Source organism: Phyllobates terribilis, unplaced genomic scaffold, assembly GCF_046119375.1.
Source record: "Phyllobates terribilis strain yellow unplaced genomic scaffold, ASM4611937v1 Scaffold_13__5_contigs__length_258822181, whole genome shotgun sequence".
NCBI classification, from domain to species: domain Eukaryota; kingdom Metazoa; phylum Chordata; class Amphibia; order Anura; family Dendrobatidae; genus Phyllobates; species Phyllobates terribilis.
This window is the reverse complement of record NW_027362773.1, coordinates 184,181,853-184,196,038: the sequence shown is the minus strand read 5'-3', so window position 1 is coordinate 184,196,038 and position 14,186 is coordinate 184,181,853. Positions and strand designations below refer to the sequence as shown.

The 14,186-nt window shown below is 40.5% G+C and overlaps 3 non-coding genes across 3 annotated transcripts; all 3 read left to right on the top strand.

Moving 5' to 3' along the window:
* Nucleotides 1-7,995: 7,995 nt before the first annotated feature.
* Nucleotides 7,996-8,067, top strand: TRNAQ-CUG (transfer RNA glutamine (anticodon CUG)). Its single transcript has one exon. It is a non-coding gene; the product is annotated as a tRNA-Gln (tRNA).
* A 903-nt stretch (nt 8,068-8,970) lies between these two features.
* On the top strand, nt 8,971-9,052 carry TRNAC-ACA (transfer RNA cysteine (anticodon ACA)). Its single transcript has one exon. It is a non-coding gene; the product is annotated as a tRNA-Cys (tRNA).
* Nucleotides 9,053-12,540: 3,488 nt separating this feature from the next.
* On the top strand, nt 12,541-12,622 carry TRNAS-AGA (transfer RNA serine (anticodon AGA)). Its single transcript has one exon. It is a non-coding gene; the product is annotated as a tRNA-Ser (tRNA).
* The last annotated feature ends 1,564 nt before the right edge of the window (nt 12,623-14,186 follow it).

Sequence of the window (14,186 nt, the reverse complement as noted above, 5' to 3'; positions counted from 1 at the left end):
TGCAGAGTTGAATTCCACCGGGTAGGCACATCGCATTTTAGCCGGTGAAGTGGCAGGCCCAACGACTTCTGTAGAGATGTAAGTCGCTGAGCTGCGGGATGCGAACGGCGGAAGTGAGCACACAGCGACCGTGCCCTCTGCAGAAGGCCATCTAGTCTGGGATAGTGGGCTAAAAATTGCTGGACAACCAGGTTCAACACGTGAGCCATACAAGGCACGTGTGTGACATTGCACCGGCGAAGGGCCGCACCCAGGTTTGCAGAATTGTCGCACACGGCCTTCCCTGGTTTCAGGTCCAGTGGAGACAACCATTCATGAAATTGGTTCTCCAGAGCTGTCCACAACTCCTCAGCTGTGTGACTCACATTTCCCAGACATTTCAATGTAAAAACCGCCTGATGACGTTGAGCCCTACTGCCAGCATAGTAAGGAGGTGTGCAGGATCCCTTCTGCGCAGTTAGAAAGCTTGTGGCATGACCAGACAGGCTTTGGGTGCAGGTGGAAGACCGAGAGGAGGTTGAGGAGGCAGAAGCAGTGGAGGAAAAATGACATAAAGAGGATTGACGCACAACTCGTGGGGACGGCAAGACTTGGACAGCAGCCCCTTGTCCTGCTGTCACCATAGTTACCCAGTGCCCAGTCAGCGACATGTAACGCCCCTGTCCATGCCTACTCGTCCAAGTGTCTGTGGTGAAATGCACCCTGTCACACACAGAGTTTCTCAAAGAAGCGGTGATGTTGTGTGCGACATGCTGGTGGAGCGCAGGCACACCTTTCTTTGAGAAGTAGTGCCGACTGGGCATCTGGTACTGGGGCACTGCGACGGACATAAGGTCTCGAAAATCCTCTGTGTCCACCAGGCGGAAAGGCAGCATTTCTGTAGCCAAGAGCTTGCAGATGGTGAAATTCAACCTCTTAGCTTTCTCATGGCTAGGAGGAAATGGTCTTTTACTTGTCCACATCTGAGGGACCGAGGGCTGGCTATTGTGCTTAGACGGGGTTGATAAGGGTGTTCCCGGCAAACTGCCGGTCTGTGAGGAAGATGCAGGCGGACATGTTAGGTTGCCTTGATCCAAAGGTGGTGCTATCGATGTCGGACAGCGCTCAAGACCAGCTGGTGTTACCACCTCCAAAGAAAATGATGACCTGCCAATCACGCTGGCTGTTGCGGGTAAAGAGGTGGCAGGTCTGCGCCCCAAAACAGGTGTGACTGCTGTCCCCCCAGTCACAGAGGATGAAGAGGCCGCGGATGCACAAGATATGGCAGACGGTGGTTGGCCCGGCCGGCTAGACCGCATTGTAGCACACTGAGCTTCCCACTGCAACTTATGCTTCATGTCCATGTGCCGGTTCATGCATGAAGTACTCAAACTATGTATTTTTTGGCCTCTACTTAGTTTTTGCTGACAAATGTTACAGATAACACGAGTTGGGTCATCTTTATCGATCTGAAAAAATGCCCAGGCTATGCAAGGCTTAGCACCCATGCGACCTGAAGAGCCACCACGACTTGTGGTGAGAGGCAGAGTTGTGTTTGAGGATGCAGTTGTTGACGTGCTTCCAGTACTACGTCTCTGTCCAGGAAGGCGCAACCTGACCTCGTCGTCACTAGCATCTTCCTCCACCTCCTCTGCTGACCTCATCTCTTGGCTGACTGTGGGTTGACAGTAAGTGGGATCTCCGACCTCATCATCATCACCCTGTGCGTTATCACACCCGTCGTCCTCAGAGCCAACCTGTTCCTGCCCTGACAAAAAACTAAAGTTGTCGCTCCAATCAGGTATTTGAGTCTTATCATCGTCTTTCTCATTGTCTCCACCAACAGGAGTTACAGTTTGGGAATGAGGGTCTACATTATGGTCAGAACCTTCTGCGTCTGGTCCTGGATCCGACTCATAAAGATTCTGGGCATCAGTGCAGATGATTTCCTCGTCTGGATTCACAGAAGCGCTGGAGTCGACCTCTGATTCCCAGGCTATAGTATGAGTAAACAGCTCTGCAGACTCAACCATCTGTTCTACCTCATACTCAGACGGGCAGCTGGAGATTTGGGAGCTGTGAGGAAGCAAGTGCGATTTGGGTGACACCTTTGAGGACTGGAGTATTTGTGATGTTGAAGTTGATGTGGAGGAGAGCCCACTTAAAGGAGCACTTGATATCCGTTGAAGCACCTGCTGTTTTTGTGCCTCATCTGGAATTTGTAGCGATTGGCGTGGCCGTAAGAAAGGGATCTTATCACATTGTCCGCTAAAAGAAGTAGACATTTTAGTTTGGCTGGAAGATGGTCTTTCTTCTGCACCTACCCCATGGACACAACCTTTTTTCCCCTTCCCAACACGCCTATTCCCCTTTCCACCAGCAGCAGGCCTTTTTCCACTCATTTTGGTGGTTAACTAATTCACAACTCTGGAGTTGTTTGCACAAAAAAACAATGGATGGTAACCGAGCAGAGCTGAGTGGCCAAACTGTGGTATTAGGCCAAAACTATTGGCTGGGTTAGATGCAGAAAAAAATTATTTTTAATTTGCAACCTGATGGAGGTCAGTATAGATGGACTAATAGACCAAGTCCCACACACTGCTAGAAGCCCAAATATTTTTTCAGAGCTAGATGCAGAAAATTTTTTTATTCAATTTGCAACCTGATGGAGGTCAGTATAGATGTACTAATAGACCAAGTCCCACACACCGCTAGAAGCCCAAATATTTTTTCAGAGCTAGATGCAGAAAAAAATTATTTTTAATTTGCAACCTGATGGAGGTCAGTATAGATGGACTAATAGACCAAGTCCCACACACCGCTAGAAGCCCAAATATTTTTTCAGAGCTAGATGCAGAAAAAAATTATTTTTAATTTGCAACCTGATGGAGGTCAGTATAGATGGACTAATAGACCAAGTCCCACACACCGCTAGAAGCCCAAATATTTTTTCAGAGCTAGATGCAGAAAATTTTTTTATTCAATTTGCAACCTGATGGAGGTCAGTATAGATGGACTAATAGACCAAGTCCCACACACTGCTAGAAGCCCAAATATTTTTTCAGAGCTAGATGCAGAAAAAAATTATTTTTAATTTGCAACCTGATGGAGGTCAGTATAGATGGACTAATAGACCAAGTCCCACACACCGCTAGAAGCCCAAATATTTTTTCAGAGCTAGATGCAGAAAAAAATTATTTTTAATTTGCAACCTGATGGAGGTCAGTATAGATGGACTAATAGACCAAGTCCCACACACCGCTAGAAGCCCAAATATTTTTTCAGAGCTAGATGCAGAAAAAAATTATTTTTAATTTGCAACCTGATGGAGGTCAGTATAGATGGACTAATAGACCAAGTCCCACACACCGCTAGAAGCCCAAATATTTTTTCAGAGCTGGATGCAGAAAAAAATTATATTCAATTTGCAACCTGCTGGAGGTCAGTATAGAAGGACTAATAGAACAAGTACCACACACTGCTAGAAGCCCAAATATTTTTTCAGAGCTAAATGAAGAAAAAAATTATTTTTAATTTGCAACCTGATGGAGGTCAGTATAGATGGACTAATAGACCAAGTCCCACACACTGCTAGAAGCCCAAATATTTTTTCAGAGCTAGATGCAGAAAAAAATTATTTTTAATTTGCAACCTGATGGAGGTCAGTATAGATGGACTAATAGACCAAGTCCCACACACTGCTAGAAGCCCAAATATTTTTTCAGAGCTAGATGCAGAAAAAAATTATTTTTAATTTGCAACCTGATGGAGGTCAGTATAGATGGACTAATAGACCAAGTCCCACACACCGCTAGAAGCCCAAATATTTTTTCAGAGCTAGATGCAGAAAAAAATTATATTCAATTTGCAACCTGCTGGACGTCAGTATAGAAGGACTAATAGAACAAGTCCCACACACTGCTAGAAGCCCAAATATTTTTTCAGAGCTAAATGAAGAAAAAAATTATTTTTAATTTGCAACCTGATGGAGGTCAGTATAGATGGACTAATAGACCAAGTCCCACACACTGCTAGAAGCCCAAATATTTTTTCAGAGCTAGATGCAGAAAAAAAATATTTTTAATTTGCAACCTGATGGAGGTCAGTATAGATGGACTAATAGACCAAGTCCCACACACCGCTAGAAGCCCAAATATTTTTTCAGAGCTAGATGCAGAAATTTTTTTTATTCAATTTGCAACCTGATGAAGGTCAGTATAGATGGACTAATAGACCAAGTCCCACACACTGCTAGAAGCCCAAATATTTTTTCAGAGCTAGATGCAGAAAAAAATTATTTTTAATTTGCAACCTGATGGAGGTCAGTATAGATGGACTAATAGACCAAGTCCCACACACCGCTAGAAGCCCAAATATTTTTTCAGAGCTAGATGCAGAAAAAAATTATTTTTAATTTGCAACCTGATGGAGGTCAGTATAGATGGACTAATAGACCAAGTCCCACACACCGCTAGAAGCCCAAAAATTTTTTCAGAGCTAGATGCAGAAAAAAATTATATTCAATTTGCAACCTGCTGGAGGTCAGTATAGAAGGACTAATAGAACAAGTCCCACACACTGCTAGAAGCCCAAATATTTTTTCAGAGCTAAATGAAGAAAAAAATTATTTTTAATTTGCAACCTGATGGAGGTCAGTATAGATGGACTAATAGACCAAGTCCCACACACTGCTAGAAGCCCAAATATTTTTTCAGAGCTAGATGCAGAAAAAAATTATTTTTAATTTGCAACCTGATGGAGGTCAGTATAGATGGACTAATAGACCAAGTCCCACACACTGCTAGAAGCCTAAATATTTTTTCAGAGCTAGATGCAGAAAAAAATTATTTTTAATTTGCAACCTGATGGAGGTCAGTATAGATGGAAAAATAGACCAAGTCCCACACACCGCTAGAAGCCCAAATATTTTTTCAGAGCTAGATGCAGAAAAAAATTATATTCAATTTGCAACCTGCTGGACGTCAGTATAGAAGGACTAATAGAACAAGTCCCACACACTGCTAGAAGCCCAAATATTTTTTCAGAGCTAAATGAAGAAAAAAATTATTTTTAATTTGCAACCTGATGGAGGTCAGTATAGATGGACTAATAGACCAAGTCCCACACACTGCTAGAAGCCCAAATATTTTTTCAGAGCTAGATGCAGAAAAAAATTATTTTTAATTTGCAACCTGATGGAGGTCAGTATAGATGGACTAATAGACCAAGTCCCACACACCGCTAGAAGCCCAAATATTTTTTCAGAGCTAGATGCAGAAATTTTTTTTATTCAATTTGCAACCTGATGGAGGTCAGTATAGATGGACTAATAGACCAAGTCCCACACACTGCTAGAAGCCCAAATATTTTTTCAGAGCTAGATGCAGAAAAAAATTATTTTTAATTTGCAACCTGATGGAGGTCAGTATAGATGGACTAATAGACCAAGTCCCACACACTGCTAGAAGCCCAAATATTTTTTCAGAGCTAGATGCAGAAAAAAATAATTTTTAATTTGCAACCTGATGGAGGTCAGTATAGATGGACTAATAGAACAAGTCCCACACGCTGCTAGAAGCCCAAATATTTTTTCAGAGATAAATGAAGAAAAAAATTATTTTTAATTTGCAACCTGATGGAGGTCAGTATAGATGGACTAATAGACCAAGTCCCACACACTGCTAGAAGCCCAAATATTTTTTCAGAGCTAGATGCAGAAAAAAATTATTTTTAATTTGCAACCTGATGGAGGTCAGTATAGATGGACTAATAGACCAAGTCCCACACACCGCTAGAAGCCCAAATATTTTTTCAGAGCTAGATGCAGAAAAAAATTATATTCAATTTGCAACCTGCTGGTGGTCAGTATAGAAGGACTAATAGAACAAGTCCCACACACTGCTAGAAGCCCAAATATTTTTTCAGAGCTAAATGAAGAAAAAAATTATTTTTAATTTGCAACCTGATGGAGGTCAGTATAGATGGACTAATAGACCAAGTCCCACACACTGCTAGAAGCCCAAATATTTTTTCAGAGCTAGATGCAGAAAAAAATTATTTTTAATTTGCAACCTGATGGAGGTCAGTATAGATGGACTAATAGACCAAGTCCCACACACTGCTAGAAGCCCAAATATTTTTTCAGAGCTAGATGCAGAAAAAAATTATTTTTAATTTGCAACCTGATGGAGGTCAGTATAGATGGACTAATAGACCAAGTCCCACACACCGCTAGAAGCCCAAATATTTTTTCAGAGCTAGATGCAGAAAAAAATTATATTCAATTTGCAACCTGCTGGAGGTCAGTATAGAAGGACTAATAGAACAAGTCCAACACACTGCTAGAAGCCCAAATATTTTTTCAGAGCTAAATGAAGAAAAAAATTATTTTTAATTTGCAACCTGATGGAGGTCAGTATAGATGGACTAATAGACCAAGTCCCACACACTGCTAGAAGCCCAAATATTTTTTCAGAGCTAGATGCAGAAAAAAATTATATTCAGTTTGCAACCTGATGGAGGTCAGTATAGATGGACTAATAGAATGATGCTATGCCCAAAAGATTTTACTTCACTAGGTGCAGTAAAAAAAATGGTATTCTATACACAGGTGGTATATCTTGCAACACAGATAGGCTACTCCACTGACTAACACACTCTGCAATAGGCCAAAAAGGATTAGCTTTGCTAGATTCAGCCAAATGCTGTGAAATAAACTTGCACAGCACTGGCACAGACCTGCCTGGCAAAAACTGATAGGAACTGATGTAACCTAGTCCTGAAAAGGACTCCAATTACAATTAGTCTTTACTCCCACAATCTATCTATTTAAGAGCACAGACCTGCCTGATAAAAGTCGTAGGAAATGCTGTAACCTAGTCCTTAAAAGGACTGCAATCACAACTATTCCCTACTCCCAAGCTATCTGTATATTTGTGTGAAAATTGGCTTGAAATTAACAAGGTATAGCGCACACAGCAACTGCGGTGCCGTCTAACACGCAGCTGCAGCAGTGAGAAAATGGTGGCGACGGGGAAAATGGCTTGGTCTTATAGGGCAAGGACATGTGACATACACTGCCAATCACACATGCCCTTGCTTGTGTGAACAAAAGCACTTCACTCCGTGTGTGCGCTGCTGATAGGCTGACAGATTGCACCTCCCCACTGCAAATGCGGGAAAGAGAAAAAAAAATGGAGATCTTCATTGTTCCTGCAGAGATCCATCCCCTGCCCCGCTGTACACTCAAACTGCGTATTAACATTAATTTTCATCATTACTGAGAAAAAATCCAGTTATGATTTTGGTGCACGAACAGTTATCGAACATAACCTCGAACAGCCGAATTTTTCTCAAATTGTTCGTGTTCGCCGACCGGCTCGAACACCGCCCAAAACAGCTCGAATTTGAGATTGGCGAACAGTTCGAGTAGAACAACGCTCATCTCTAGTCACTTGTGCATCACACAACCAATCAAACAAAGCTCAGAGGGTGCCATCAGGTATGTGGTGCAAATCCTCCTTTTTTCCAGCGAACACAGACCACTGCCATGGCTGATGGACTGGGATATGAACTTTGATTTGCACCAACTCTACTTGAATTATCTTTCCGATGGAACCTTTTAGCACACCATGAAAAATGTTTAGTGACTTCTGGATGAGCAGAAGTTTTGCAATTTCTTTTTTTCTCACCCTTTTTCCAGCTGATAGATCCAGAACGCTAATTATTAGCAAGATTTCATCAACATTTTAAAACTGTCTTTGTTGTGATATCATGGAACTTTAATCACACTTGTGGAATAAAAAGGGAGGAGATATTAATTTACCAATGTGTGTTAGATATACATTTGCGGAACAGCTTTAGAACCAGTTTTTATCATAATGCATGAATTCCCAGGTTCCACTGAGATTAGAACTCAGATCACTGGATTAAGAGTAAATTTCTCACATTTCCACTATTTACACAAGCTCTTTTACTGTTTTCAAAAGAAAATCCAGCCAGCTTCGTTGGTCATGTGGTTCTATGGTGTAATGGTTAGCACTCTGTACTCTGAATCCCGTGATCTGAGTTCAAATCTCAGTGGAACCTGAGAAATTCTTTGTGCATAGCGGTTTTATGTTTTCTGCTCACACTCAATTTGCCAATGCACATGGTTTAACATAAAAAGAGAAAGTTAAAATCCACATGGCAAAAAGATCTATCTATCAAGAAAGTTTAACTCAAAAGTTAAACTTGACTTCATGAAGCAAAACTCATATCATCTATGTCACACCAAGCAATCGTACTCTATGACTTGTGCCAATGTTCGCATGACACTTTTTCCAGGTGGTTGAAACTGACCAGGATTTCAAGCCGAAACGGCCTCAGGAAACGACAGCGATTCTTTTCCTGAATCAAACTTTTTAGTGTTTTCCAGCATTTTTGTAAACATAGTTTGGTGATGTTTTTCTAAGTATTGTTTTGGGCATCAAATGAGTTTGTTTAAGTTTCTTTTTTGCTCGCAAAATGCTGTGAACGTCACTCAGGAACCTTCCAGGGGTCTTTCTAACCTACTCATTGACTTGTATAGCAAGTATAAAGCAAGCAAAATATACCTGAAAAATGATATGCTCACTTCTGTTAACCGCTTGGCGTTTTGGGAAACTTAATGAGGTTAAAAGACGCTGAATACCTGATCATTTGAACAGCAAGTCTTTTTGCATGGAAATGAATCTGTTCAAACTATTGAGCATTTTCAAAGCCTTTTTCAGGAGGTGTTTGGAACAAAGTCACTCTAAATCCGCCTTATGAATTTTAATAAACCTTGAACTGTAAAAGGTTCCAATTGATGATACCTTTAAATCATATTTTTACATTTCAGTGAGGCCTGGAATTTTGTTTCCAATTGAAATCTTCCATTTTCTGAAATGTCTTCCAGAAGGATAATCACTGATATTGATCATGGTGCTATAAGAAAAGGAGTGAAACTCATAAGAATGAAAAAGCGTCTGAGTAGTTGTGGCCGAGTGGTTAAGGCGATGGACTACAAATCCATTGGGGTCTTCCCGCGTAGGTTCAAATCCTGCCAACTACGTTTAACTTCATGTAACATTTTGACGAATTATCTGAGTAGATCAATTTTCACATTCCCAAGTCTATCCCCCACAGAAATGGTCTGTAATCTATGGATTGTATTTGTAGAACCAGCTTAACAGCATCTGTAGATCTTCTTTTGATTAGTCAACCGCGTGAGATGTCACTTGTGCATCACACCACCAATCAAACAAAGCTCAGAGGGTGCCATCAGGTATGTGGTGCAAATCCTCCTTTTTTCCAGCGAACACAGACCACTGCTGTGGCTGATGGACTGGGATATGAACTTTGATTTGCACCAACTCTACTTGAATTATCTTTCCGATGGAACCTTTTAGCACTCCATGAAAAATCTTTAGTGACTTCTGGATGAGCAGAAGTTTTGCAATTTCTTTTTTTCTCACCCTTTTTCCAGCTGATAAATCCAGCACGCTAATTATTAGCCAGATTTCATCAACATTTTAAAACTGTCCTTGTTGTGATATCATGGAACTTTAAGCACACTTGTGGAATAAAAAGGGAGGAGATATTAATTTACCAATGTGTGTTAGATATACATTTGCGGAACAGCTTTAGAACCAGTTTTCATCATAATGCATGAATTCCCAGGTTCCACTGAGATTAGAACTCAGATCACTGGATTAAGAGTGAATTTCTCACATTTCCACTATTTACACATGCTCTTTTACTGTTTTCAAAAGAAAATCCAGCCAGCTTCATTGGTAATGTGGATCCATGGTGTAATAGTTAGCACTCTGGACTCTGAATCCAGCGATCTGAGTTCAAATCTCAGTGTAACCTGAGAAATTCTTTGTGCATAGCGGTTTTATGTTTTCTGCTCACACTCAATTTGCCAATGCACATGGTTTAACATAAAAAGAGAAAGTTAAAATCCACATGGTAAAAAGATCTATCTATCAAGAAAGTTTAGCTCAAAAGTTAAGCTTGACTTCATGAAGCAAAACTCATATCATCTATGTCACACCAAGCAATCGTACTCTATGACTTGTGCCAATGTTCGCATGACACTTTTTCCAGGTGGTTGAAACTGACCAGGATTTCAAGCCGAAACGGCCTCAAGAAACGACAGCGATTCTTTTCCTGAATCAAACTTTTTAGTGTTTTCCAGCATTTTTGTAAACATAGTTTGGTGATGTTTTTCTAAGTATTGTTTTGGGCATCAAATGAGTTTGTTTAAGTTTCTTTTTTGCTCGCAAAATGCTGTGAACGTCACTCAGGAACCTTCCAGGGGTCTTTCTAACCTACTCATTGACTTGTATAGCAAGTATAAAGCAAGCAAAATATACCTGAAAAATGATATGCTCACTTCTGTTAACCGCTTGGCGTTTTGGGAAACTTAATGAGGTTAAAAGACGCTCAATACCTGATCATATGAACAGCAAGTCTTTTTGCATGGAAATGAATATGTTCAAACTATTGAGTATTTTCAAAGCCTTTTTCAGGAGGTGTTTGGAACAAACTCACTCTAAATCCACCTTATGAATTTTAATAAACCTTGAACTGTGAAAGGTTCCAATTGATGATACCTTTAAATCAGATTTTTACATTTCAGTGAGGCCTGGAATTTTGTTTCCAATTGAAATCTTCCATTTTCTGAAATGTCTTCCAGAAGGATAATCACTGATATTGATCATGGTGCTATAAGAAAAGGTGTGAAACTCATAAGAATGAAACAGTGTCTGAGTAGTTGTGGCTGAGTGGTTAAGGCGCTGGACTAGAAATGCATTGGCGTCTTCCTGCGTAGGTTCAAATCCTGCCAACTATGTTTAACTTCATGTAACATTTTGACGAATTATCTGAGTAGATCAATTTCCACATTCCCAAGTCTATCCCCCACAGAAATGGTCTGTAATCTATGGATTGTATTTGTAGAACCAGCTTAACAGCATCTGTAGATCTTCTTTTGACTAGTTAGCCGTGTGAGATGTCATTTGTGCATCACACCACCAATCAAACAAAGCTCAGAGGGTGCCATCAGGTATGTGGTGCAAATCCTCCTTTTTTCCAGCGAACACAGACCACTGCCGTGGCTGATGGACTGGGATATGAACTTTGATTTGCACCAACTCTACTTGAATTATCTTTCCGATGGAACCTTTTAGCACACCATGAAAAATCTTTAGTGACTTCTGGATGAGCAGAAGTTTTGCAATTTCTTTTTTTCTCACCCTTTTTCCAGCTGATAGATCCAGAACGCTAATTATTAGCCAGATTTCATCAACATTTTAAAACTGTCCTTGTTGTGATATCATGGAACTTTAAACACACTTGTGGAATAAAAAGGGAGGAGATATTAATTTACCAATGTGTGTTAGATATACATTTGCGGAACAGCTTTAGAACCAATTTTCATCATAATGCATGAATTCCCAGGTTCCACTGAGATTAGAACTCAGATCACTGGATTAAGAGTGAGTTTCTCACATTTCCACTATTTACACATGCTCTTTTACTGTTTTCAAAAGAAAATCAAGCCAGCTTCATTGGTAATGTGTTTCCATGGTGTAATGGTTAGCACTCTGTACTCTGAATCCCGTGATCTGAGTTCAAATCTCAGTGGAACCTGAGAAATTCTTTGTGCATAGCGGTTTTATGTTTTCTGCTCACACTCAATTTGCCAATGCACATGGTTTAACATAAAAAGAGAAAGTTAAAATCCACATGGCAAAAAGATCTATCTATCAAGAAAGTTTAACTCAAAAGTTAAACTTGACTTCATGAAGCAAAACTCATATCATCTATGTCACACCAAGCAATCGTACTCTATGACTTGTGCCAATGTTCGCATGACACTTTTTCCAGGTGGTTGAAACTGACCAGGATTTCAAGCCGAAACGGCCTGAAGAAACGACAGCGATTCTTTTCCTGAATCAAACTTTTTAGTGTTTTCCAGCATTTTTGTAAACATAGTTTGGTGATGTTTTTCTAAGTATTGTTTTGGGCATCAAATGAGTTTGTTTAAGTTTCTTTTTTGCTCGCAAAATGCTGTGAACGTCACTCAGGAACCTTCCAGGGGTCTTTCTAACCTACTCATTGACTTGTATAGCAAGTATAAAGCAAGCAAAATATACCTGAAAAATGATATGCTCACTTCTGTTAACCGCTTGGCGTTTTGGGAAACTTAATGAGGTTAAAAGACGCTCAATACCTGATCATATGAACAGCAAGTCTTTTTGCATGGAAATGAATATGTTCAAACTATTGAGTATTTTCAAAGCCTTTTTCAGGAGGTGTTTGGAACAAACTCACTCTAAATCCACCTTATGAATTTTAATAAACCTTGAACTGTGAAAGGTTCCAATTGATGATACCTTTAAATCAGATTTTTACATTTCAGTGAGGCCTGGAATTTTGTTTCCAATTGAAATCTTCCATTTTCTGAAATGTCTTCCAGAAGGATAATCACTGATATTGATCATGGTGCTATAAGAAAAGGTGTGAAACTCATAAGAATGAAACAGTGTCTGAGTAGTTGTGGCCGAGTGGTTAAGGCGCTGGACTAGAAATCCATTGGCGTCTTCCCGCGTAGGTTCAAATCCTGCCAACTATGTTTAACTTCATGTATAGTGTTGAGCGATACCTTCCGATATCAGGAAATATCGTATCGGATTGGATCGGGCCGATACCCAAAAACTATCGGATATCGCCGATTCCGATACCGGAAACCAATGCAAGTCAATGGGACACAAATATCGGAATGAAAATAAACCCTTTCTTTCCTTGTAGGTTAATTCTACATGAAGTAAAACAACTAAGAATAATGTAGAATGACATGAAAAGCCGGCAATTCATCAGCGGCATTCACCGGTACCCGACAATTTACAACAGAAAGAATAGAGCTTCACACATAGATTAGGTAGATAGAAACATGTCAGTCACATATATAAGACGTACAGTGACAGTGTTGCTTACTGTACTTGTCATTTAGTGTAAAGGATTTATTTTAAAAAATATTAGTGTTTTCGTGCACCGTCTCTTTAAAAAAGCCGGCCGGCAATTCAGCAGCGGTACCCGACAATTTATAACAGACAGAATAGAGCTTCACACATAGATTAGATAGATAGAAACATGTCAGTCACATATATATGAAGTACAGTGACAGTGTTGCTTACTGTACTTGTCATTTAGTGTAAAGGATTTATTTAAAAAATTATAGTGTTTTCATGCACCGTCTCTTTAAAAAAGCCGGCCGGCAATTCAGCATCTGTAGCCGACAATTTAGAATAGAAAGAATAGAGAATCACACATAGATTAGATAGATAGAAACATGTCAGTCACATATATATGAAGTACAGTGACAGTGTTGATTACTGTACTTGTCATTTACTGTTAAAATAAAGGATTTATTTAAAAAAAAAATTGGCGTGGGGTTCCCCTTAATTTTAGGCTCTAGCGGAGGTTAAGCAGACAGCTGGGGCAGATGTTTGAAGCCTGGGAAGGGGGTAATATCCACGGAGCTTCCCAGGCTACTAATATCAGCCCCCAGCTGAATACCTAGCTTTTATTAGCTATTAAAATGGGGGACCCCCCCAAAAAAATAACGTGGGGTCCCCCCTAATTTAATAGCTAGCAAAGGCTAGGCAGACAGCTGGGGGCTGATTTTAATAGCCCAGGAAGGGTGCCATGAATATTGGCCCCCTCCCAGGCTAGAAACACCAGCCGTCAGCCGCCCCAGAAATGGCGCATCCATAGGATGCGCCAATTCTGGCACTTAGCCTCGCTCTTCCCACTGCCCTGTAGCGGTGGCAGTGGGGTAATAGGGCTGGGGTTGATGTCAGCTTATAATGCCAGCTGACATCAAGCCCAGGTTAGTAATGGAGAGGCGTCTATAAGACACCCCCATTACTAACCCCATAGTCAAAGTTAAAAGAAAACACAAACACCCAGAAAAAAGTCCTTTAATTGAAATAAAGACACAATCCTTTATTGTTCTAAATTAAACCATACTTACCGTCACGCCCATTCCAGCTGAAGCCAACGATCTCCTGCAATAAAAGAAAAATAATAAAGCAACCTCATCCTTACCTTTCCATGGTTCCCACGACAGCTTCAGCTCTGCTACATCGAGATGACAGGCTGGACCGCAGCAGAACGCTGCCATCCAGCCTGTCATC